The sequence below is a fragment of the Corvus cornix genome, chromosome 4 (genome assembly GCF_000738735.6).
Source record: "Corvus cornix cornix isolate S_Up_H32 chromosome 4, ASM73873v5, whole genome shotgun sequence".
In the NCBI taxonomy this organism is placed as follows: Eukaryota; Metazoa; Chordata; class Aves; order Passeriformes; family Corvidae; genus Corvus; species Corvus cornix.
This window is the reverse complement of record NC_046334.1, coordinates 11,325,079-11,349,035: the sequence shown is the minus strand read 5'-3', so window position 1 is coordinate 11,349,035 and position 23,957 is coordinate 11,325,079. Positions and strand designations below refer to the sequence as shown.

The 23,957-nt window shown below is 41.2% G+C and overlaps 1 long non-coding RNA gene across 1 annotated transcript; it reads left to right on the top strand.

Moving 5' to 3' along the window:
- The first annotated feature begins 2,372 nt into the window (after positions 1–2,372).
- LOC120409963 lies at positions 2,373–10,439 on the top strand. The gene is made up of 3 exons (XR_005601854.1): positions 2,373–2,508; positions 3,195–3,248; positions 9,196–10,439. It is a non-coding gene; the product is annotated as an uncharacterized LOC120409963 (long non-coding RNA).
- Positions 10,440–23,957: the final 13,518 nt, after the last annotated feature.

The following is a 23,957-nucleotide window of genomic DNA, read 5'->3' as shown; positions in this document are numbered from 1 at the left end:
CAACAAAAATGACCTGAATTAAATCAATAAATAAAGCTCGGAAATTTGGCCGATGTGATTGCCAGCACCAATGACCTAAAGTAAATTTGCTACTGGTGACCAGGTCAACCAAGTTTCCGAGCTTTATTTAAAGCCTAGGAGAGATATTTATGGGCAAAATTCTTTTACCATGTGCTTGTCTTTCTAGCATAGCTTGGAGTTCTTTAAGAATTGTTTATTAAAGTTTCAGTTTAGGGTGGAATATGACAATTAGAGATAAAATTTAGTGCCATTTTATCCTTTTGCCTCATGGTTTCCGTAGTACACATGTGCCGTGTTCAAAGCCTCACCCATCCTTCAGAGCAGAGTTCTCTCTGACCTTTCATCAGATGGATGACCTGAGCTTTATAAGTGTTTTTCTCAATGCCTGAGAGAAAAAATGGTGACATGAGGTACCTGGTGCTACTTCTCTGATATTTTTGTGTGCTTTTGATGTAAAATGACATTATGGAGGTAGTTGGATTGTTCTTTAGATTTCCTCTTCAGGGATGGCATCTATAATTTTTCTTTATATTCCTAGCCATTGCAGGATGCCAGTAGCACAGTTACTGTGGTGTTTTATTTGCTGCAATTGCCAGCATATTTTCTTGCATGCTTTGGAATTCAGTTAGCATGTGTTTTCACTTCACTGAAGTCATTGTTATTAGCAGCTATTCTCCTAACAGTGTGTGTTACATCTCATGCTGGTCAGTCTGAATGTAAGAATGTCCCAAGACAGCAAGTAATGGACAAATCTAATGGATTAAATTAATGCCTGTTGTAGGCTGAACAGCTTCAGCTAGAATTATCTCAGAAATTAACTTGACCCAATATGTGAACAGAACAGTTATTATCAACAGTACTGGTGATATCTTCCCTTTCACTTCTCTTATTAGAACTATAATACAAACTTTAGTCCTTGTGAGAGTGAATAAGGAGACATCTGCCCTCACAGAAGTCAAAGTCAGATGTATTCTTCATACATACAGCCAGACCCTTGGCTGGTGTTATCAGCCCAGCTGATTCCAGTGCATCTGCAAAATCAGACACCATTCCCTATCATCCTCCAAGAAACCAACATTACAGCAGGTTTGCACAATTCTCTTGGCACATAATTATGCAATTTAATGTGTAGTCTGTTAGTTTATTCTGTACAGGCCAGAATGGAGATTAAGTGTCCAGTCTACCTTGCAGGTGGTAAAAGCTGAGACTAGTTGTGACAATATGCCCTTGAAATTAGTAAAAGTAGCAAAATTGCTTGACTACTGGTTAATAGTTCAATGCCTTCTCTCTGCCTAATTGATCGAATGCCTGCCTCTTGTCACCCCCACCCTTTCTTTCTTATTTTAATGGGTTTGAGGCAAATTCATTTTAGTAATGAGGAACTTACTATCACAGTACAAGAGCTTTTACTCTTGCAAATCAAATATATCAGGGAGTCTATTACTACCAGGCTCTTAAAAAATAAATAAAAAAAAATAAAACAAACAAACCAAAAACAACCCCAAAGACTTTCTGGTAGTCTGAAGCAAATGAACTTACCTTTCTGATTTTTCCTGAGCTATGGGTTCCCATCTTGCAACCCTCACTGTGTTGCATTTTCTTGGCAAACTCTGCCACGGGATGAAGTTTGAGGAATTTTGGCTTACATTTCTTCAGGATGCAGAAATGGAGTATTTGGATTTCTTCTTTTCCAATTACTGCAATGTAGTTTGTTTGCTTGCTGTCTGAAGAAAAAGCTAAAGAAGAAAAATTATGATATTTTGGGAGAAAATTTTCATTTCTAGAGGAAATGTACTGCATTCTAAAGATGTTAGTTTAGTAACAATACTTTAATGTTTTCCAAGATTAATATAGTAACCACTAATGCAGTCTCAAAGACCATGGAAACAGTCTAAGATTTTTTTGCAAATTTTTCCTGCTTAACAAAATAGCTCTTTCACTTTCATAGTTGGTCTACTATGTCCTCAACCATTTAACAATTTGATAATAATGTAAGGGCTGATGTCTCAGTGAGAAGTCATCCCTAAAAGGGGAAACTGTCAAATGAAAAAACAATAGAGAAAATGCCACTGGTAACATTCATTGACTCATAACAAGAGCTTTTGAGCCCTGTGAATCTTAATCTCATTCCAGGCAAAAATTGATATGGGATGTGGCTTTCAAAACAGATGTTATAAGTCTTATTTATACATTAGGACAGCATTTATGTTGCTATTCAGTGGGAAAAAAGGGTAATGAACTAACTACTGAATCATTTTCCTGAACTGGGTCGTTCTCAGTCTACTGTGTTGCATATTGAAATGTTTTAATAAGCTCCTTTACAGTGGCATCTGTACTTTCAGGTAGCCCTGTCCACTCCAAGGGAGGCCCTGCCATGTGTTTGCTTAAAGTTCTGAAGTATTGGAATGCTTTCCCCCAAAAGGAGTCTTCATTTTAATATAACCTTCAAAAACCAATAGCAGTCTAAGAGGAACAGAGACACTGAAGGTAACAAATTCTGGCAGTCCCTGAGTCTCTTTTGTGCCCTTTGAAAATTAAGGTTACCAGAAAGGGAGCTTTTTCCCTGAGGCATTCCTTAGTGTTTTCCAAATGTTGCTTCATCAGAGGCAAATGGTCAGAGCCACTGAAGAATCCTATTACAAATGGAGATTTTTTTTATTCTTAGATATGTCTCCGTGTTTAGCTGCATTCCTGAAGAGGTAACTGAGATAAAGCATGTGCAAAAGCTTTGCTTATAGAGTTCTCCACAGCTCAAACTCAAACAATTTTCCTTCAAGGTGCATTAGAAGCAAGATGCTTCCAAGTGTGACAATGGTTGCATTTCATCATAAGCAGTTAATCTGGTTCATGTAAAATATTCCTTCCTTGGCAAGAAAACACACTTCCAGCAGTCCCTTGCACAAAATTCAGCAGGAGTTCAACAAACTGCAGTTCAGCTGCTGAAGCACAGTCAGCTTGGACTGCTTTGGGTATCTATGTTTCACTTATTCCACTATCCATTTTATAGTTTCCTACACTCAGCTAAAGCCAAAAAGAAAATGTGGAGAACAGAAGGAAGGGGGACGTCAATGGCTCTGAAGGGCTAGAAGTGATAGGCAGGACCAGGTATAATAAAAATTGAGATTGTATATACTTGAAACAAATTGAAACCCATGTATGTGTGTTTTACACAGGCCAAGCTTCCCATCTGATGGTCTCAATCACACCTACAGATGAGCTGACTGAAGGTATGAAGTCATGGCCTATTTACAAAGGTGTTTCAGACACAATTTATAGACATGACTGAGTAGTGTATAATCTTGATGTTTTTTCTGAGCCATTCCCTTTTCTTTCTCTGTTTCCCCTGTCTTTGGAGCCTCTTTGTTGAGAAGTTTGCCTCTCTACAGGATCCTGACTTTTGTTGCCAGACCATTGAAGCCTACATAGGATCATTTTTACACTGGGAAACACACTTCTATTCTTGCTGCCAATGGCATAGTTAAGAAAAACTGTTCTTGTGTGACTAGACTGGCAACAACAGGGACCAGTTGCAAATTTAAATGAGCCATTACTGAAACACAATTTGAGAAATGTAGAAAATCAGTCTAAGCTTTCTGGTCATAATGAGCTGATTCTCTTTTTTGACAGCAACAGATCAGTTGGTAATAGCAGGTGATACCATATTGAAGAGAGAAGAGAGAAAAATGAGTTGAAACCTCTCCAACCATAAGCTTTGTAATATTAAACCAAATTTCCTGGTGTGCAATAGGTTAATGTTTCCAACATGCAAACAGGAGTCAGTCGGCTCAATAACGTCTTGCTAAGCAAAACCAGAAAAACACCAACCAAGGAGATGACTGGGATAAATGTTTGATTTATGAAATGTAGTTATTTCAAATTTTTCCTGTTTTGAAGAAACCCACAAAAGCAGCTATAGTATCCATACACCCCTCTCCAAGTCTATTGTACGTCGTCAATGTATATTTAATCACAAGAGTATGCAGAGTGTAACGTCTTTCCCACTTAAAATATTTTAAGCATCAATTCAGCAACTTTATGCTTTTTGAAGAGATACTTACATTGCAGCACATTGTCCCAGGGACTCTTCAAAGGTAAGTCTCCATTTTGGCAATAGGTGGTTTGCTCTAATTTAAACTGAAAGACTGCCAAAACTATATAAGCAAAAAAAAATTCTCTCCTTAACATTTCATTAGGCCCTTTCATTTATCTCTCCTCAATATCACTGCAAAGCTCTCTGTAGAGGATGGGGGAGGCTCCACTCCAGATGTCTCCAGAGTAAAGAGCTTTCCCTTCCTTTTTGGCCTCAGGCACTGATCTTAAATAAGGCTACTATTGCCAGACAGTGGTGGAGATTAATACCAAACATAAAACTTCCCTGAGAGACTATTAAATCAGTGTTGACCTCATTTTAATAATGTTGTATTTCCATGGATTGCAAGCAAGTAAACAAGCTTAGAAAAATACCTTGCATAAATGGACTTTGAAAAAGAAAAGACTGCTAAAAAGTCAGAAAGGATACAGAGACTATTCTCTGAAGGGGGAAAAAAAAGGAATTTTTTGTAGAACAGCACTTCACCTAGTTAGAAACTTCTTGTATCACTAATGTGCCATTTCTTGTCTTGGACAGCTCTGCCATAAAATGCTGTTGGGAAAGCTTTTTAAAAACATTAGTGTCATACCTTGCTGGGATCCACTAGGAAAAATGTACTTCAAAAATCATGTGAGAAACCTGAAAGGACAGAGGAAAGTTTGTCTGGGGTTTAGTCCTCTTTTGGTTACACGTGTGCCAACAGCTGCTAAAACTGAGATATTCTGTGTTAATCTTTTGATGATTCTTTATGAGAAATACAGGAGGGAAATGGATTGCCTCTTCAGATAAATTATATTTGAGATAATGTGAACTTCAAAACAATGAAGCTGAAGAGCTAGCAGTAATCCTTCAAGTATATACCTTATAAGTAAATACCTTGCTCCTTTGAGAAGAAGTAGTAATTAGTCTTGAGTCCCGTATTGTTGGTGGTGTGCCTAGAAATTGCTGGTGTGCCAAGGGGGAAGTAACCAACTTTTAATTTTCTGGATTATACTTTATCTCTTTAATGGAAAATTTGACCTTGCTTAGACAGCTACTTACACCCTAGAAAGCAGCCTGTGTGGCAATTACTCCTGACCACATGGCCAGCCCTGGACTGTGATTGTCTGCCCCAGCTTTAGCAAGGCTTTCAGCACTGTCTCTCACAGCATCCACATAGGAAAAATCAAGGAGAGTGGGTTAGATGAGTGGACAGTGAGGTGGATAGAGAACTGAATGACAGATCCCACTCTGATCAGTGGCACAGGGTCTCTCTGGAGGCCTGTCACTAGTGGAGCCCCCCAAGGTTCAACACTGGGCCCAGTATTGTTTAACCTGCTCATCAATGACTTGTATGAAGGTGTAGAGGCCTCCTCAGCAGGTTCACTGACGACACAAAGCTGGGAGGAGTGACTGATACCTCCAAGGGCTGTGCAGCCCTTCAGAAATGCCTCAACAGGCTGGAGAGATGGGCAGAGAAAAGCCATCTGAAATTCAACCCACTGTGGTCACTTCCAACCTTAAACTATGATTCCTGAGAGTGTTTTGGCTCAGTGAAAGTCCAGTGGGGAAATATTGTTGCAGGGCCTTCAGCAGTGCACCTGGATGCAGTGCTTGTCCCTGGAAATGTGCCTGCCATTGTGTCTGCTGCAGTCAGAGATCTGTTGCCACTGTGCTCTATACAGTGCTCTGACATGAACAGTCTCTGCCTGGTGCACTTGTGATGTTTTGTTGTGGGCAGACTGTGTATCCACTTTAGGCTGCAAAAGAATTGCTCCATGCCCAAGAGCATAGATTATATCTGCATTTCTACCCCTGTGTGTCTGGCCTTTCGTGTATGCTATAGACCACTAGTTTTAAAACAGTGCTGCTGTTCCTCAGACTCCTATTGGGACACAGAACTTTTGCTGCTCTTGTTGCAAAGCATGTAGTATTTCAAAATCAGTGTCTTGCTCATAGCATGTTTTTTTACTTTGTTTTACAAATTCCAGTTCTTGAGTCTATCCTCACCTTACAGCATTCATCATGAACCAATTGTTTTAAAAGCTTTACAAGTTGTGTGAGCCTTATGCAGTAGCTGGTCTTGTAGGTATATAAATAATGGCTCTTATTTCTTCAATGGATATCTAGTGTTTAGGGGATTTAATTTCTTCTTGGCTTCAGCCTGTAAATATTCAGTCTAATATTCCATTCCCAGCACATTTAATAGTTGTCGCACTTCAGCATCCTTTTTTTTTTACCTCTTCTCTTTTCAGGTGGGAGTGTCATGATGTTTGAGACAATGAGTCTCTCTGGATCTGGTTCAGTTGACACAGGGTCCCTTGGCAGGCAGCTGAGGTTCTGTCTTCCATTAATAATTGTACCTGGAGATGTGGCAAAGGTTCGAATGTCTGATTTGTATCTTCTGTCACAGTGGAAACTCTCCCTGACATCAAAGAAGCCACAGATTTTTAAAGTAGGAGGGCTTATTTGGCCAGGTTGAATGGCCTCAGTTTTTTATATTACACAGCTCAGTGGCTTTGGGTTTACACCAGCTTTGGAGAAGAGGTTGTGGTGCATTTTCCTTGCAGCTCTGCCTGGCCTTGGCCAGCTTCCATGTCATGAATCCTGTGCTTGGGCAGGCTGGGATGGTCTGGTTGGCAGGCACGGAGGGGACTTCTTCTAAACTCAGTCTACTGTCCTGGAAACTCCTTAAAATTATAGAGGCTCTTTAGAGCGATCCTTTTTGGGACAAAATGGAGACTTCCTGATTACTGTTCTCTTCCCTCTTGTATTTCAAATGAAATCTGGTACTTAATTCATTTTTCAAGCCTATGGCTTGTTCTGCCCTGCTGGTCAGCCACGACTGACATTCTGTACATCAGCCATATGTTCTCAGTGATACACGACTTGCTTTTTCTTGCTTTTATTGGCAACCACACTTGTTGTTTAGCCTCAAAATGAGGCTAATTCATCCGTGTACTTATGTACTCTAATCCCACTGCTTTTCCAGTGAATCTCCCAGTCTCCTGAGATTGAGTGTCAGCTGCAATCAGCTGCCCATTGTTTATCCATCCCAGCTGCAGGAACAGCAGGACACTTCTGCAGCCTGGCTGCTTGTGAACCGACTGTGTCTGCAAGCATTACTCACACTAGGAGCAACGTCCCCTTTCTATCACTGTTTCATAATATGGAGCACTCTTTTTTTTTCTTGAGGTAGTTGTGGTACAGGCCCCAGAACTGTTGTTTCCCACAGCTCTTACAAAATTGCCTCTCAGCTGCATGTTTATCTTCCTATGAGGCATGATGTTTCCATAGAATATTTCCTGGCCCTTGATACATGCATCCTCTTTTACACTGGATCTCTTTTAGCTTTAGCCTGTGTACATGTTCCATATCAGTGGTCCTTGCTGGGAAAAAGAGAAGGTGCATCACAAATTGCATTTAAACAAGCCCAGGGACAGAAGTTAAATGCTGTAATAACAACAGTAATGGATTTAGCCATATGCTCATCCTTTTTCAGCCTACTGGGATTCTGTCTACTGCTGAAGCAAGAGGGAGAGGGGCTAGGGAAATTCCAGCTGTCATTGAAACATACTTCTCTACCGGTATAGTTAATAGAAGTGTACTAGGTGGTGTGCAGTACATTGAGCAGATTCATTTTCAAGAGTTCAGCTGAGGCCATCTATTGATTATATAGTAAATCCAACTTTCAAACTTCTAAATTGGAATCTGAGAGCTCCTGATTGCATGAAACACAGCATTGATCCAGTGTAAACTCACCCTGAAGATTCAGATTTGTCCAAAAGCAGTAGGTATAACAGCCTGCTGGTGTATTAGCATGCTGTCAGATCAAGCATTGTTTATTCTCACAAAACCAGCATAAAAACCTGGGCTGTGTACTCTGGTTAATCTGCCAAAACCACCATGGCCTCATTCAGATCAAAGCACTACATCTGGGTGATCACACAGTAAGTTATCTCGAGCTCTTGGCAGAGCTCAGGCTCTAGGTGTTACTCTTCAGTCTGCCTGAGCCTTGACTAATGCCACAAAGGGAAGCTGGACATCCACAAAAATCTTTGAGGCTACATAAATTAACATCTTTGTTCTTCAGGCTTTGCCAGCCGACTGTTTGGCTCTAGTCTCTGTGGGAGAGTCTTGCTTGTTCCTTCCTGTTTCTGTAGCTTTAACTGTTTCCAGCGCTTGAAGACCAATTCACTCCAAGAATGGCTCCTGTTGCTGAGCTTTTCCCAGGCATCACTCATGAGCATGTGATGGAACATGTGAGGAGCAGACCAAAGTTAAGATGAGATTCTTACATTATGTATAGGCGCTGTTTACAGTGAAGAGTATCTCAAGACAAGACACAGGAGGTAACATTGCTTAGGCAACCCCATTTCTCATCCTCACATCGCATAGTTCCATTTTAACTCACTGTGTGCTGCTGAATCTGTTCCCCAAAAAAACCCCTCAAACTATATTTTCCCATGGTAAGAATCCCTTGACTATATCCTTTGAGGAGAAGAGATTCTTTTTTTACTAGAGCCAAACCTCAGCGTAGCCCAGTACTCTGAGCAAATTTTAACAAAAAAAATTTTTAACAAAAAAACCCCCAGCAGAACAAAACAAAACCCTACAACCTATTATGTGTTCAAAGTTTCATTTTTCACAATTTAGCAGTCATTATCAAATGTTAATGACAGGTGTAATTTGAGTGCCACTGCAGAGTGAAAATATAAGCACTGTCCTTACTTTGGCTACTCCTCTGTTTTATGTGTTGGGAAGAGATATTTGAATCCACAGGATGTAGCCACCCTGTTTTGTCAATCTTACAAACCCCCTAGTTTTGGCTATGCATTATAAAGTATTATCTCTTTGCACACCTGCTGCTAATTTTCTGGAGCAATCAAAGTGATTTTGACTCATTCCAAAGCTGAGAGAGCTTTTTGGTAATGTCTCATGCAGTTCAAATGCAGTGGGGCAGTGTCAAAAGGGTCTGCTGGGTGAGTCCCACTGTTTGTAGGAGAAAGGGAGCAACTGAAGGTCAGTAATGGAAAGCCACCTTAGATCCCGGCTACATATGGAGCTGAGATCTGTAACAGAGCCATGTCCTCCTTTTCCTCTAGGCACTCCAAGGAACAGAAGCCTGTCCAGTGGCTCTCAGGATACATGGCTCAGCGTTTAGAAAGGATGGCCTTTAAGTTTGAAAGCTGCACTTACAGTAAGAAAATAATTGTATCAGCAGTGGATGTGATTAATCTCATTTAGGGTGAACTTGTTTCACTTTCTTCCAGCTTTTATTTTGCCTTTTGTTCTGAAGCCATAATAGCTGTGCCCACCGTGAAGCACAGGATTTTTCTGTGTTGGATCTATCAGTACAAACTGTTACGAAGAACCAATCTGGGATACAAGTGCCTTGTCTGGCAGAAAGAACCCCTGTAAGATGGGCAAAACCTGTATCCCAAGCACAGTGAAGAGGCTGTTTAATTCTCCCCTGAGCTGCTTGCTGGTACCTCACCCATGCTGCATTCTGTGCTGCTGAGAGCACCCAGGTTTCTTCTGGCAACCTCTAAGCCAGAGCAATTTGTTCATTTTTTTCAAATTTTGTTTCAACCATCTAATTTCCACTTGTATATATAAAGGAGTCACCTGGCTTGTTTACCAGGCCTGGCCAACAGCTAAGGTGGTAAATAAAAAATGTGTAGAAGTGATTCAACTAAAAAGACCAAAATAAGGAAGATTAAAATCTGGGAGATTCTTTAGTTTCCCTTTCTCCACCCACCTGCTCTGTGCTTTTTAAGTCAGGGGGGATGTTGAGACAGTCCCCAAGTCTTGATATTCCCCAACATTCTGTCTTGAATGAGGCTGTCCCACACTTTCAATGATCATATCACTTATTAGCCTCCTGGATAGCTCCAGGGGACAATTTGGAGGACATGGATTATATCATATTAAAGTGCATCTGTACTATTAAGATGCCTGTCCCGGGCAACAGGCAAAATCAGAGAGCATAAAAAAATATTGCTCAGAAGTGCTCCACCTAAGCAACTTGTGTCACTAATGGGTTTGTGCAGCTGATCTTCTTATACTGCTGTTGGGGTTTTAAGAGTTCTAGTTTTTTTTTCTGTTAAAGGAATTTTCCCCCCATACTGTTACTAAGACAACAAATCGCTGGGGTATTTAAGGAAGACAAAGAGCTACCCACTAGAGGTGGGGTGGGCTTGGCTACTCCTTTGTTTCACCTGGGTGTGGGGTCAGTCGCTCTCTGGGTTCGAGAGAGAGAAGCTGCTTGTTCTTTGCGGCCGTTTTCTCTTTCTGCGGAGAAAGTCCCCAGGATCCCCGGGGGGCCCACCTTCCCTGCCCCGCTGGAGGCCGGGCTGTGGCCACCCTGCCCCGCCGCTGCTTCGAGCCTTCGCTGCGTTGTAGCCGTGCTCGCCCTGCCTGCCCAGACCTCTGGGGGGTTCCCCGCTTGGATACATCTCGTCTGCCACCCGAGATTTGTGCTCATCCCTGCCGCTCCAGCCTGCCGTTCCAGCCTGCTGTTCCCGAGGGTCCGGCTGGACACCGGGATCGGCTGCCCAGGGGTTTGTGAAGCTCCCAGACCACTGGTGCCGTGTACTCCCTGAGCTCGCTCCGGAGCGCCCCCTGCAGCCGCGGGGGAACCATCGCACCTGCCCTGCTCACCGGGAGCCGCCAGCGCCCCTGCCGGCTGCGAGCGGAACTGCACCCGAGGGGAAAGGGCCTGACAGCCGAGAAGGCTGGGACTGGGTTTGTGATTGTTTGCTGGTACTGCCATAGTTATTGTTGTTTTGTTTGACTGGTTCTACACATAGAGATATATAGTAGTAAAGAACTGTTATTCCTATTTCCCACATCTTTGCCTAAAAGCTCCTTGATTTCAAAGTTATAATAACTTGGAGGGAAGACGGTTGCATCTGCCATTCCAAGGGAGGCTACTGCCTTCCTTAGCAGACACCTGTCTTTCAAACCAAGACAACTGCTGTCTGCCTTTTGGTCTTTTGAAGAATTAAATAATACACAGGGGGACAGTGCAGAGGTGTGTTATATCTTCCTACACTGAAACGCTGCCCCAATGGTAGCTGTGTTTTAAAATGGAGCCCTCTCTCCAGCTTATCTTGTTAAAAAAAAAAAAAAAAAAAGAAAGAAAAAGACGAACTCTAATTGTGAGAAAGAAATGCCAAGGAATCAAGGAATGTTAGTTGATGCAGTCTTTAAAGGAAACAGGTAAAAGTGGGATTAATTGTCACTGATGCTGAAATCTTCAGTCTGTGTCATGCAGCAGAGGGAATTCTGGCGGTTTTTCCAGGTGACTTGAAAAGATGACAAAAGGTGGTCTTGACCTCAGCAACTCCTGAATTTTGTCCCATATATGGTGCCTTATTTTATGTGGAACACTTCAGCAGCACAGCTACAGACTCTGTTATAGTGGGACACAGAGGAGTAAATGTACCTGCTCAGCAGAGCCCAACACACAACGCTTGCCTGAGAACCAAGGGCTGCACCCAAGCACTGCCCCTCAACCTGCCCTGGAAACGTAACTGGTTCAAAGTGCAAAGTGATTGCACTGACTGCAGCCCAGGTGTTCAGCCATGTCCTGCCAGGTGCCCAGTGTTTACGGGCATGAAGAGAAGAGTCCACTTTTCCCTAAGAAATTACATGAAATATCCTTTGATAAAGTCTTTTGAAAAATTACATGCAATATTTTGTTGGTTCTTTTGACAGCAAGAGAAAAGAGATCTTCAGAAAATCTAACTAAACATGAAAGGTAAAACTGAGTGGAAAAAGAGGATGGAGGAAAGGAGATTTTCCTAACAAAATCTTTTTCCAAATACTGTGTATTTGTGGTATTTGGGGCAGTTCCAGGAAGTAACATAATACTGTTTTGATTAGTATTTAGATCATTGAAACCAACAGATTTGTGTGAAATGGCAGCTACTGGGTAGATGTTGGTAAAGAGGGAAACTCCTTAGTGGTTTAATATAGATGCTACTGAATTCACTGCTATAGAAGTATGCTTGGAATCCATATTATCTAAGCATGTCACATCATAAGGTCCTTGTGCTTCCTCAGTATTTACACATATAGCCTTGCAATTTTTTTCCTTATCAGCTTTCTCATAGTTACTTTCTCTGTGGCTATTTTCTATTAAACCTTTATTTGCATTATTTACAGGCACCTCTGTGTTATTCCCAAGGAGTTTTTCATGTTGACTTCTTTATTTGTAGTAGTTTATATTTTTCTTTCATGGCTGGCTATAGGTTTTCCTGAAATGACATTCCAATTTTAACATTGTCATATAATGTCAGTGTTAAAATGTTCATAAACAAGAAAGACACGGTGATAATTTAAGCCTCAGAAAATGAAGAGGAGGCTGTTATAAAGGAAGAGGCTTCTCTGAGGTCAGGCAGGATTCAGCATAGAAAGACCTTTCTTCTGCCACCTTCAGTCACCTTGAGCAGCCTGTGATTTCTGAGGGGCTGCACTCTTTCAGATCACTTGGGCTCCTTGCCCAGTGAAAATCTGCCCAGTGAGGACAAGGGGAGATGAATCTAAGAGTTTCCTGCCTAGAAGCTTTCTGAAAAGATTAATTACTCTGTGGAGTCAAGTAATGAGAAATTACATTGCTTTTGTCAAAGGCCCTTGGGTCCCTGGATGGTTATTCCCATTTTCCAGGGCTAATCTCTACAGTAAATAGTTTTCTTTTTGTTGACTGTCAGTGGTGTGTCACTGTGCAGTGACCTGCATGTGCAAGTGCTCTGGACTAAGATCTTGTGGCCTCTGTCAGGTCTGTACAGGCTGTATCTTCTACTCCCCAGTGCTTCCTGTCATCAGTTCCTTTCAGTCTGAAAGGAAGGAGATTGAGCAATTTGTCACTGCTTGTTGAGAAGTGGCCTTTGCTTGTTGATGTCCAAGTCCTTTCTTTCTGGGCTTTCTTCTCTTGCTTTTGAACCTCTTTTTCATTTCTGCAGTGATGCCTTGCTCCATCCCTCTTCTCCTGCCCTTTTCTGCTATTTTCTGCTCTCTGCTTAACTCTTTCCTTCTTTACAGGTTATGGCTTTACATATTTGTGCATGCACACACACAGAGAACTTTAGTAAATAGAAAAATCTACTTCCAGTAGACAGCTAGAGACCTACTTTTTTCTTGATGATTTCACTATGTTGTGTGGTCTACTGTTGGTCTCTGACTAATTAAAATGATCATGACACCAAAGCAGCATGCACACACTCATCCTATTATTTTTTATTTAGTTGTGTGTATTTGTTATTTCCTTTCCTAAAGATATGAGAGCACCTTCCAAGGGACAGTTTCTTTGAAAACTGTTGATGTCAGGGGATGATGTATGAGTAGTGGTTTGCTGTGCAGCTGCACTGAGCCTCCCACAAATAACAGTGAGAATACTTAAATTAAAAATCTTGACTTTTATTAGGAAATTTGCCTTGGTCACATAAGAATTTTCACCTGGTGACAAATCCAATATTTATATCTATATATGTCTACAGGCAACCTTTAATATGCATGCCAAATTGAAAACACTGCAAAGGGAGAAGCTGAAGCTACCCAGAAATTTAGTCCCCTGTACCCCACAAATTGATGTCTTTGTTCCTGCTGTCACACTCCACAGCGCAGCTGTCTTCCTTGGTGACAAGATTGAGGACTGCAGTTTGGCTTTGGGAAGAAAACCAGGTGCACACACCTGTATTCTGTGTACAGCTATGCAACTGTTTATTTTCCACGTAGTTGCCCTGTGACAATTCTTCCTGAATAAAAAGGTGCATTGAAGACATTCTCACTGTGATGAACCCTGCAGTGCTGCAGCTGATGACAGAAGACAGTCGAAGGGAACCAAACCTTAGACATACCAGCTTAATCAAGTGGATTGTAATGCAGTACTGTCACTTTTGGTCCCTGGTCCTTTTAAGTACTTTATTTTTTTTCTTCACAGAATGAGCCAAAGGATATCAAAGAGTGACTGCGTGCAGAAGGCACCACAGTTATCTGTTCCCGCCTCCCCCAGGCAGCTGGCCAGGAAGCATACCACTTTATCCCAGCTGAAGGGGAAAACCAGGGATGTTTTCAAAACTAAATACAGGTTCAGCAGTCTCTGGGACACAGGAGGAAGCTGGATTTCAGCCATGTATGTCCCAGGCTTTACATAAACTGAGATCTTGTGCACACACCTCTGAAAAGCTTAAACTGCTCATCTGGTAATGGAGTGTCTGAAGCTGTAGGAAATAAAGCCCTGCCCCCACCTCACAGATCTTGTAACCTTAGTACGTGATAAGAAAATGAGCAGGTGTAAAACCAAAGGTAGCATCCAGCTGAGCTTGAGAGTTTGGGATAAGTGTGAAGGGGGTAACCACAACACAGGGGCAATGAGTCAGCTGTTAGGCTTATGGGAAGGCATGACTAAGACTTAAGCAGAAATTTGAAGTGACTGTAGATTCTCTTTACAGGAAGCTTCTCATTTCCAAAAGGAATATGATAAAGGAGGAAGAAGGCAGTAGTGCAGTACTGGAGAGCACCAGCAGCTAGAGAGTGACCTCTTATCTTCTTGGTCAGCTGCAAGCAAGCACTGAGCAGTGTGTGCTTTGATAGAAGGGGTTAATAGCATGGAACAGATTTGATCCAATAGAGGTAGATGAGGGATGTAGAGTATGAAAATGCTGAAGAGGTCCTAAGTCAGCAAGATATGTTTTTATGCAATGTGTTAAACTGTTTTCTAGGGAGAGAAAGTGGATGTGTTGAAACGAGGAAGACGAAGCTTCAGATGTAGAGAGATGAGACAATGAAAACCTGAACCAGAGTTTTACCAAAGGAAAAGGGGTGGATTTTAAGGCAGTTTGCAGGTAGAATGAACATGATTTGTGTTGAACAGGTTGCCTCTTCTCTTTCCAGCTGTGTGCATTAAAGAGAACACTGCTTTTGCCATTCACAGGTTACTCCTCTTACAAAATTACTGAAAATTTCCATGCCTGTCCTTATTTAGAAAGAGCTGCAATTAAGGAAATCCAATTATTTCAGTTCCCTTTGGTTTGGTTCCTCTTATTGTTGAAATTAGTTCCTCTGCTAGAATCTGCAACTTCTGTTTTACTCGTTATTCCCGATGTAACCATTATGTCAGCATAAAAATCCTCCCAGCTTGCACAGCGCTTTTCTAGAGTTCTGAAATCCTGTGAGAAGATTTTTGTTCAGGAGACTAAAACTTTAAGACTATGCAAACTGTGTTTCTGAATTTTTATCTTCTTTTTTATGTCACTACTAAAAGCAAAAGCTCACACAACTCTAGGATGTTCTTTAATTAACCCTCATCTAACTCCCACTCATGTTCACAGAAATACTTCCTTTCATGTCAATGAACATGATCTGAGTAAAGTTAAAGCCTAGATAATACCAATATTACTTCAGGAATATTAAGGATTGTTGTAATATGACCAAAGATCAATACTCAGGAAGTTTCCTGGTGATGCAAAACTACGGGAGTGGCTGATATACATGAAAGCTCTGCTGCTGTTCTGTGGGACCTTGATAAACTGGGGAGTTGCGTGGAGAGAAACTTAATGAGGTTCAACAAAGGGAAATGCAAGTCCCAGCATGTGGGGAGGAATAAACTCAAGTCCCAGCATGTGGGGAGGAATAACCCCAAGTCCTAGCACAGTTTGGGGGCTGACCTGCTGGAAAGCAGCTCTGCGGAAAAGCACCTGTGAATCTTGGTGGGTGACAAGCTGACCATGAGCCAGCATTGTCCTTCTTGGGGCCAGGAGGGCCAATGGTACCCTGGGGTGCATCAGGAAGAGTGTGGCCAGGGAGGTGATCCTGCCCCTCTACTCAGCCCTGGTGAGGCTCAACCTGCAGTACTGTGTTTGTTTCTGGGCTCCTTAGGACAAGAAAGACAAGGAGCTACTGAAGAAGGTCCAGAGGAGGGGCACAAATATGATGAGGGGTCTGGAGCATCTCTCTTATGAGGAGAGACTGTGGGAGCTGAGCCTGGTTAGTCTGGAGAAGACTGAGAGGGGATCTCATTAATGCACATAAATATCTCAAAACTGGTGACAAGATGGTGCCAGACTCTTTTCAGTAGTCCCCAGCAACAGGACAAGGAGCAAAGGCCATAAACTAAAACACAAGATGTTCCACCTCAATGTGAGGAAGAACTTCTTTACACTGAGGATGGCAGAGCACTGGAATAGGCTGCCCAGGAAGGTTTTGGAGTCTCCCTCTCTGGATACATTCCAACCTGGGTGTGTTCCTGTGTCACCTGCTGTGGGTGTCTTTGCCTTGGCAGGAGGGTTGGACTGGATGATCTCCAGAGGTCCCTTCCAAACCCAACAATTCTGTGATTCTGTGAATGCATATTTCAATATACTGCACAGAGGTAATGTTTTCCTGTACAGCACACATTACTGAGGATCTCTCTTTAGCATAAACTGTAGATGTGTTAGATTCATGCTTTTGATATGTAACCAATGATGAAAGATATAACCCCTCTGGATTGAAAGGACAGGAGTGGTGATAGCACATGCCATGCCAGAGGGAGATGATTAGCCAGAGGAATTGTAAGCACCTGGAGCCATTTGTTTCTTCTGGAGGAGTCAGTGCTGAGAGGAGTCAACACTCAAGTTGGCCTAGGGAAGAAAGGTAAGATGCCTTTGGCTTTTATTTGGTTTAGTTGTTTGTTTCCTTAACAAGATGAAAACAGAAGTCAACTTTAGGCCATGAATGAAAAGAAAAAAAAAAAAGAGTATTTTGTGTTATTTTTCACTCTCAGGCAGAAAGGAAATTATCCAGGTTGTGCTGATATTTTTGTTGGCAGAAAGCATAGGTATGGAAACCCAGTGGCTACCAGACTAACCTGGGGAAGGGAAAAGATGGTACAAGACAGCCTTGCTGCTCTTATTGTTATAGGCTCTTGAGACTGAGGATCCAAATTATGATGTTATGATAGTATTAATTAAAATATTCAATATTTTCCATCAATCTGACACGTGGGCCTATGGAGGTGAAGGTGACATAGGAGGGCATGCCTTCAAGCCATGGGCTGAAGTTTCTTTTTTACTCTTCGCCAACAATACAAGGGGGAACGCGAGTAAAGCTGAGGCTGTGACTCTGCAGTCTCTGCACTGACACGAGCACAGGCTGCTGCCAAAGACATGGAGAGGCACATGTTGACAACAGGCTGCCCTTATATTTAGAGTCATGGAATTACAGAATACCCTGAGTTGGAAGGGACCCACAATGATCATCAAAGTCCAGGTCCTGGCCCTGCACAGGACACTCCAAGAATCCCACTATGTGCCTGAGAGTGTTGTCCAAACACTCCTTGAACTCTCTGAGGCTGGTGCTGTGACCACTTCCCTGGGGAGCCTGTTTCAGTGCCCCGGCTGAAAAATCTTTTCCGGCTATCCTACCTAAACCTCCTCTGAGACAACTTCAGGCTATTCCCTCAGGTCCTGTAACTATTACCACAAAGAAGAGATCAGTGCCTGCCCCTTCTCTTCCCCTGTTGAGGAAATTGCAGCCTGCAATGAGGTCTCCCCACCTTAGTTAATTCTGTTAGTCCAGGCTTACTCGTTGATAGGAAATGGGGTATTACTCTGGCTTGCATGTAAAAAGCAGCAAAAGCTACAAAGGTAATGTATGACTCCCTAAGTACATAGGTTAAATTTCTCTTCTAAGTTTAATTTTTTCCAAAGCACTAGGGTGTTTGAGACAATCTTATCTTACCCGCTACACCCAATTTTTGCATAAATTTGATGATAAACATCAGCCATCATAACACCAGAGTATTTTGGAGAACACCAAGTGCCTGGACGTGGTGGTGGTACCACATGCCTCCATCCCTGCTGTGCTCTGGCAGTAGGACCCAGTTGAGGGGCAAGTTCCAGCCTTTCTCCCTTTCTTAGTAGGAATGCTCCGTCTGCAGGAAATAGGGATAAAGAACTTCAGCTTTGTTCACTGCTGATGATTCCAAAGTGTCCTGTTACTGTGCTTACTCCAAAGGTCGCATCTTCATGAGCATGATGCCACCAGCTCAGACAGATGCACAGATTTCAGGAGAGGTACAGCAACTAATTATTCTCTAATTAGCATAGGAGAGGTACAAATCCAGAGAAACTATCTGAAATCATTCCAGATTGCTTTTATGTACTGCCTTGCATGAGTTTTTTATTCACTGTAAGTAATTCAGTAAATTTAAATCAAACTGAGGAAAGTATTTGTTCTTCTGATCCCTACTTGCAGTTTTTTTCTTTCTTGAAACTCAGTCACTTTCAGAGAGTTTCAGACAACTGGTTTCCTTCTAATCTCTACACACCCCTCACCTGCCCTTTCACTTTTTGTGGTGATGTCCAGACCTCTTTGATGGTAGTCCTTTGACCAGCTTCTTCAGGCAATGCCTGAAGTGATGTCTCCAGCTGATGTGCTTTTTTGGGAACAGCCTCTCAACATACAAAACATCCAGAGACTGCAAAGGACAGATGTAGGAGTGCACCCTATTGCTAACTATCCAGAACTTTTTCCATCTATAAAGGAGAATAAAATGGTTTTGACCCCCTTTAAACATTTTCTTTAGTGATGATGCCTGAAGGAGCACTGATAGCAGGCCACGTTCCATGGTACTGCCCACCTTGCTCATCTCTGCTGCCCCTTGTTCTCACCCTCTGTTGATTTGTGCTTTATAAAAGTTGTGAAGCAGAGATTAAATGTGTGCAGAACCCAACAGAGTACAGCTTTGATCTGTGACCAGCTCTTACTATCAAACTCCTCGGTAATAACATGGAGTTCCTGGAGCACAGTTTTTTGTTCAGTAGTGTCCACAGGGAGAATTAGCACACAATTTCTGCAGTGTCTGAAGAAAGATGATGCTCAGCTGGTGCACAGATAGCATTCCTCTCTTCTTCCTGCCTACATACTTCCATGAAACATGCAGAAAGATAACATACAAGAGACCTTGTGTGTGAATTGCAGCTGGGCCGAGGTTCAGAATCATGAAGGCAGGAACTGAGAAATACCAGAGCCATGACTTATGTTTTACTTCCAGATATTCTAAGCTAAAAATTTCCACTTAAGGAAAAACAAAACTGCGATGATACCATTGCAAGTGGTGTGCAAAGTGTAAAACAGACCACAGAGCAAAAGTAAGGCTGTCTTACTAGGCTGTAGACAGTAATACATCATTCTGCTAACTGAGGGCAATGTAGAAAAGCAAACATTTGTACAAAGCCTGTTCTTTCCTAAGTGTGAATTCAAGACATTTTTACTTTGCTTCTTCATGTTAAGTCAGATCCATGTTTCTGGAATTACAGCGCTTCATATAAAATCTGAATGCATCTGTAGCCAAGACTGTGATGAGGATGCCCCAAACAACCATCCTCATAAAAACCTACTTCAGTCTATAATAAGTCACTCTCGTCCTCCCAAGCTTTCTTGGAAGAAAAATCTAGAGGAAGTAAAATGGGATCTTGCTGACTCCAGTTTTTCCCCAGCTTCTCAGAAATAGTTCCATTAGAAGGCAATCATTGAAGCAATTAAACCTACATTTAGAGGATGCTGAAGGATTTGTTTTTCTCCATGAGAATGTGCTTCAGGTTTCACATGCAGAAATGGGAGAAAAGGGTCACTCTGGCTCATAGTCTGCAAGGCTAATCGAGAAAATGCTGGGGAGATAGGCAAGTGTTTTGTGGTTTCTGGCTGCTTAACTGGCAATGGAATAATCAATCAAGTAAATAATAATAGAATCTTTTTATCTTTCTTAGACAGATTTGGGTTTGGTAGGGACTATCCAGGAAACATCTGAGCATAACCTTTCCTTGAATGCGTGGCAGCCATTGATGTACAGGTTCTGTGCCATGGCTAGGAGAAAATTCCCCATTTGTCATCACCCCCGCAGCGCTTCTGTGGATAGAGCAGCTGCATCTCTTTCCCCTCTACAGCACTTGCACTGTGTGCAACAACAGCAGCCAGCAGCACTGTAACATAAATGTGTCCAAAATCATACTTCAATTTAATTACCTATAAAACCGTATTCAATAAAAGAGGAGGAAGAAAATGCCATTACTTTCCTTAAATAGATCAAATTTCAGTAATAATCCTGAAAATTCCTTTACCTTTGATTTAACGAATGCAGGAAGGGCCTGGGTAGTCACCAAATCAGCTGTGCACTGGCAGGAGGAACTTGGTACCGCAGCAGAGATTCAGTGCTCTAATTAAAGAGTTTCAGGCTATTGGAATTTTCCGTTATGAGAACAGAATGTTTGTCTGCCTCACAATTATGATGCTATCTTGACTTGTCTCATATATCACAGCCATGTGGAAATTAATTCTGGGGGGAATTTAGAATGTGTTCTTTACAGCACTCTCTTTTAGGAAGGTTGGAAAAAATGTGCTGTCCATTTAAAGGTCCTAAAGTGTGTTTCCAGTGCTTTTATATTGCATTCTTATACCTGACCTTTTCTTTTTATTATTTTCACATCAGAAAGAAAAAAAAAAAGAAAAAAGAAAAAGAAAAAAATCTGGGTTTCTTATCTTCTTAGTGGTGCAGTTCTATAGGAGCTTTAAAAACTTTTCTTATGCTACAAATTCTTCCAATTTTCTGGGTGTAGAGCATTGTACCACTGCCTGTAATTTTTCTAACCAACCTACTCCAGGTTAGTTTCCATTTCAAAAGAACCTACTCCATTTGAAAGCACAGTTTCTTTTGCTCCTTTCTAAATATTTCATGGAGGTCATGCTTCTAAATTATGCAGGAAAGACTCCACAAAAAAAAAAAAAGTAGACTCTATCAGGAATCAAAGCCATGGAAATGGTAGTGTCTGCTAAGTGGTATCTGGGCATGCTCCTATTTAGTATAAAGGCAAGATGGTAACACAGTCCCAAGTATTCAGGAAGTCCTGTGGAGAGCAACAGCAGAACTGAAGAATATAGAACCACTTTGCTGATTGTGTTTTCAGCTGCAGTCACAGCACAAAACTCTCTTGCTGCATATCTTCTTTTTGGGTCTATTATAGATATATATAGTGTGTATGTATATAGAAATATGCAGGGTTTTGGGCTAGGCAGTAATTGGTACAGGGTGATTGGCAATAATGAACAGTGTGTATGTTGAAACAAACTCTGAAAACAAACACTCCTGAAGCAGACATTGCTTTTTGTAAAGCTTATTTCACAGTTCGCTTTACCTGAAATCACCTTTTTCATATTTGCTGTGTTGCTGTTACAGAATGAGGCTGTCCTCCCTGAATGGCAGCACTTGGCCATCGTCCTGTGCTCACAGGATGTGTGCACATCCAGTCCCACCCCACCTTGTATCAACCTAGAGGATGTGGAGTTACAGTTTAGTTCCTGGTGCAGGATTTCTGGCAAGGTTATGATTTGAGAATAAATCTAATACTTTCAGTCTGAAATAACTTTATTTGTAAATTCTCAAAGGAAATAGTAAATATCATTTGAGGTGAAGATTTAATATTAATATCAATATTTCTCTGCATTTTTTTTTCTTTTTTGTCAGATATATGCAATTTCTTTTTTATCCATTCTGAATTTTCTGTCTGGAAGAAAGAATTTCCACTTGCTGCCACTGAATTGTCATTGGGCTCATTACCTCCAATGAGATGAGCAGTGGCATGAAATAATTAAACTTACTTTCTGCTGGTAAGCAGGGAATATTTCCACCCTATTCCTTTTGATTTGACCTTTGGCTAAGTATATTTGTCTTTGCTACATGCATGATATTTCTTCCCCTGGATGCAGTGTGTTTCTTATCCTGGATGAGACAGTGATTTCTACAGCATTGTTTTCAAAATTATATTTGCAAGAAAGAAAATGTGATCTTTTATACTGCTGAATGATGACAAATTTTTGTCTGCAGAAATCCTCATTAAGTGGCAATAAAATCTGATTTTTATGCCTATGAGAATTAATTTCCATAATGAAATTTTATTAATAATATTTTTAATGAAGTTGTGTTTCTCTGTTTATATAATGTAGTGTTTAATCACATACGAATCTAAATCAGAGCTTTCTGGTGTAACCCACTACATAAGAATACCTCTTGGGAGATTTCACAAAAAAATCAGGAGTTAATTCATAATGAAATGAAGATAAATAATGCTTTTATTATAAGTTTTTCCTTAGTTACTAATAAAAAACATCCAAGATCATAAAAAAGAAAAAAAAAATCTAACAATCTCCGAAAGTGAAAAATAAAAAAGCTGCCAGTCAAAGTGAAATGTGCCCTAGTTACAGTGTGGCATGGGTTTGATTTACTGGAATCCAGACATTGTCTGTGGGTAAAAGGAATATTTCTAAAGAAATTTTCATTGCTTTTACTTTTAGGTCATTTGAGTGCTTATGAATATGGGTACCCTATAGACCAAAATATGTGAAAAATGCTGCATGGGAACCAGCAGCACAGGGTTACTCACACCATCCTCACCCATTGTCCATCTGGATTTGATCAGAAGGAAAAACAAGGGAAATGTTGTTCCTTGTCCTGCCAGAGGTAAATTTCTGGGAACCTCTTGTTCCTTCTCCCTGTTTGATTTTTGCAATTAGTTTTATATTAGGAAAAACAGTCTTAGCATAGTAACTCCCTAACCCCAGGCAAGAAAGTAATTTTCCTTTTCTTGATTTCCCACTCTCACCTCTCTCATTCTATTTAATTTTTCTTGGTTCTCAGTGGAAAAACTTGCCTGTCAGGGATAACAGAACATGTGGGCTCGAGGCCCTTTGTAGCAGAGAACGGAGCATTAAACAAGGGTCTCCCTCACTTTTTCTTTGCCTCTCTGTCCTGTTGATCTCACCAAGGACCATGCAGCTCACAATTTACAGGGTCTAGTCTTCTCACCTACTGGGAAATCACTGTCAGACCACGGTGATAAATGGGGTGTCTAATCTCGAGAGAGTTAATTTTTGCAGCTAGGCTTTGTTACCAATTTCTTTCCCTATTACTGCAGGTCAGAACAAATGTCCTCAAACTTCTTGGAAGTATCTAGAGAAAGGCTGTGCATGTCTCTCGCTTCAGTGTAGATGTGAGAATAGGCAAGAAAACAATCAAGGGTGGAGCTGTGAAAGCTCTAACTCAACAAATAGGATATCATCTGCTGACTTATTTAATCAGAGGCTGGGGCGCATTTTAGTAAAACAAAGTTTTACTTTGCTTAAAAGAAACCTTAAGTTTCTGCTTTTGCTACCTTCACTCTCCTTGAGCAGCACATGATTTCTCAGAGATTGTGCTATTTCCGATAACTCAGGCTATTCGTAATTTCTGTAATAAATAGATTTTCATATTGAAAATACTATACTGGAAACCAATGCTTTCATATTGGTTTTCAGTTCAGAAAAAGGGACTATACACTCTTTAAATTGGTCTGTGTCTTTTCTTAAGATGAGTGTGAGTGAACAAATAGGAAAACATCTTAGTAAGAAGTGGTTTAAACAGACAGCTCTGGTTCCATGTTGTATCAAATCTGTCTTGTAAAATGACGGCTGCTACAGCTGATAAAAATGTAAAAGTTATGGTACAGAAAAAAGGTCATAAGGTTACCTTATACCTGTATAATAGTTAAGTACTGGCCAAGAACAACTGTCTGCCACAGAGGGGTTTAAGTGCATGGCCAACATGATCATTTGTGCCTTTGTGCAGTCAAAGGAAATAACTCCATTTAATTTTCAGAGAAATAATGAGTAAACTTATGCTTGTTTTAAAATGAATTGTTTTATATTGAAATAAAACCAACAAATCTCTGGATACAACATCATTTTCCCTCTTAGTACAAGATGAATGCAAAGAAGTGAATGGGACACGTGAGCTGCTAATGCATCACTTACTTTCCCACAGTGCCTTAAATGATAAGGATTTAGTCTTGCA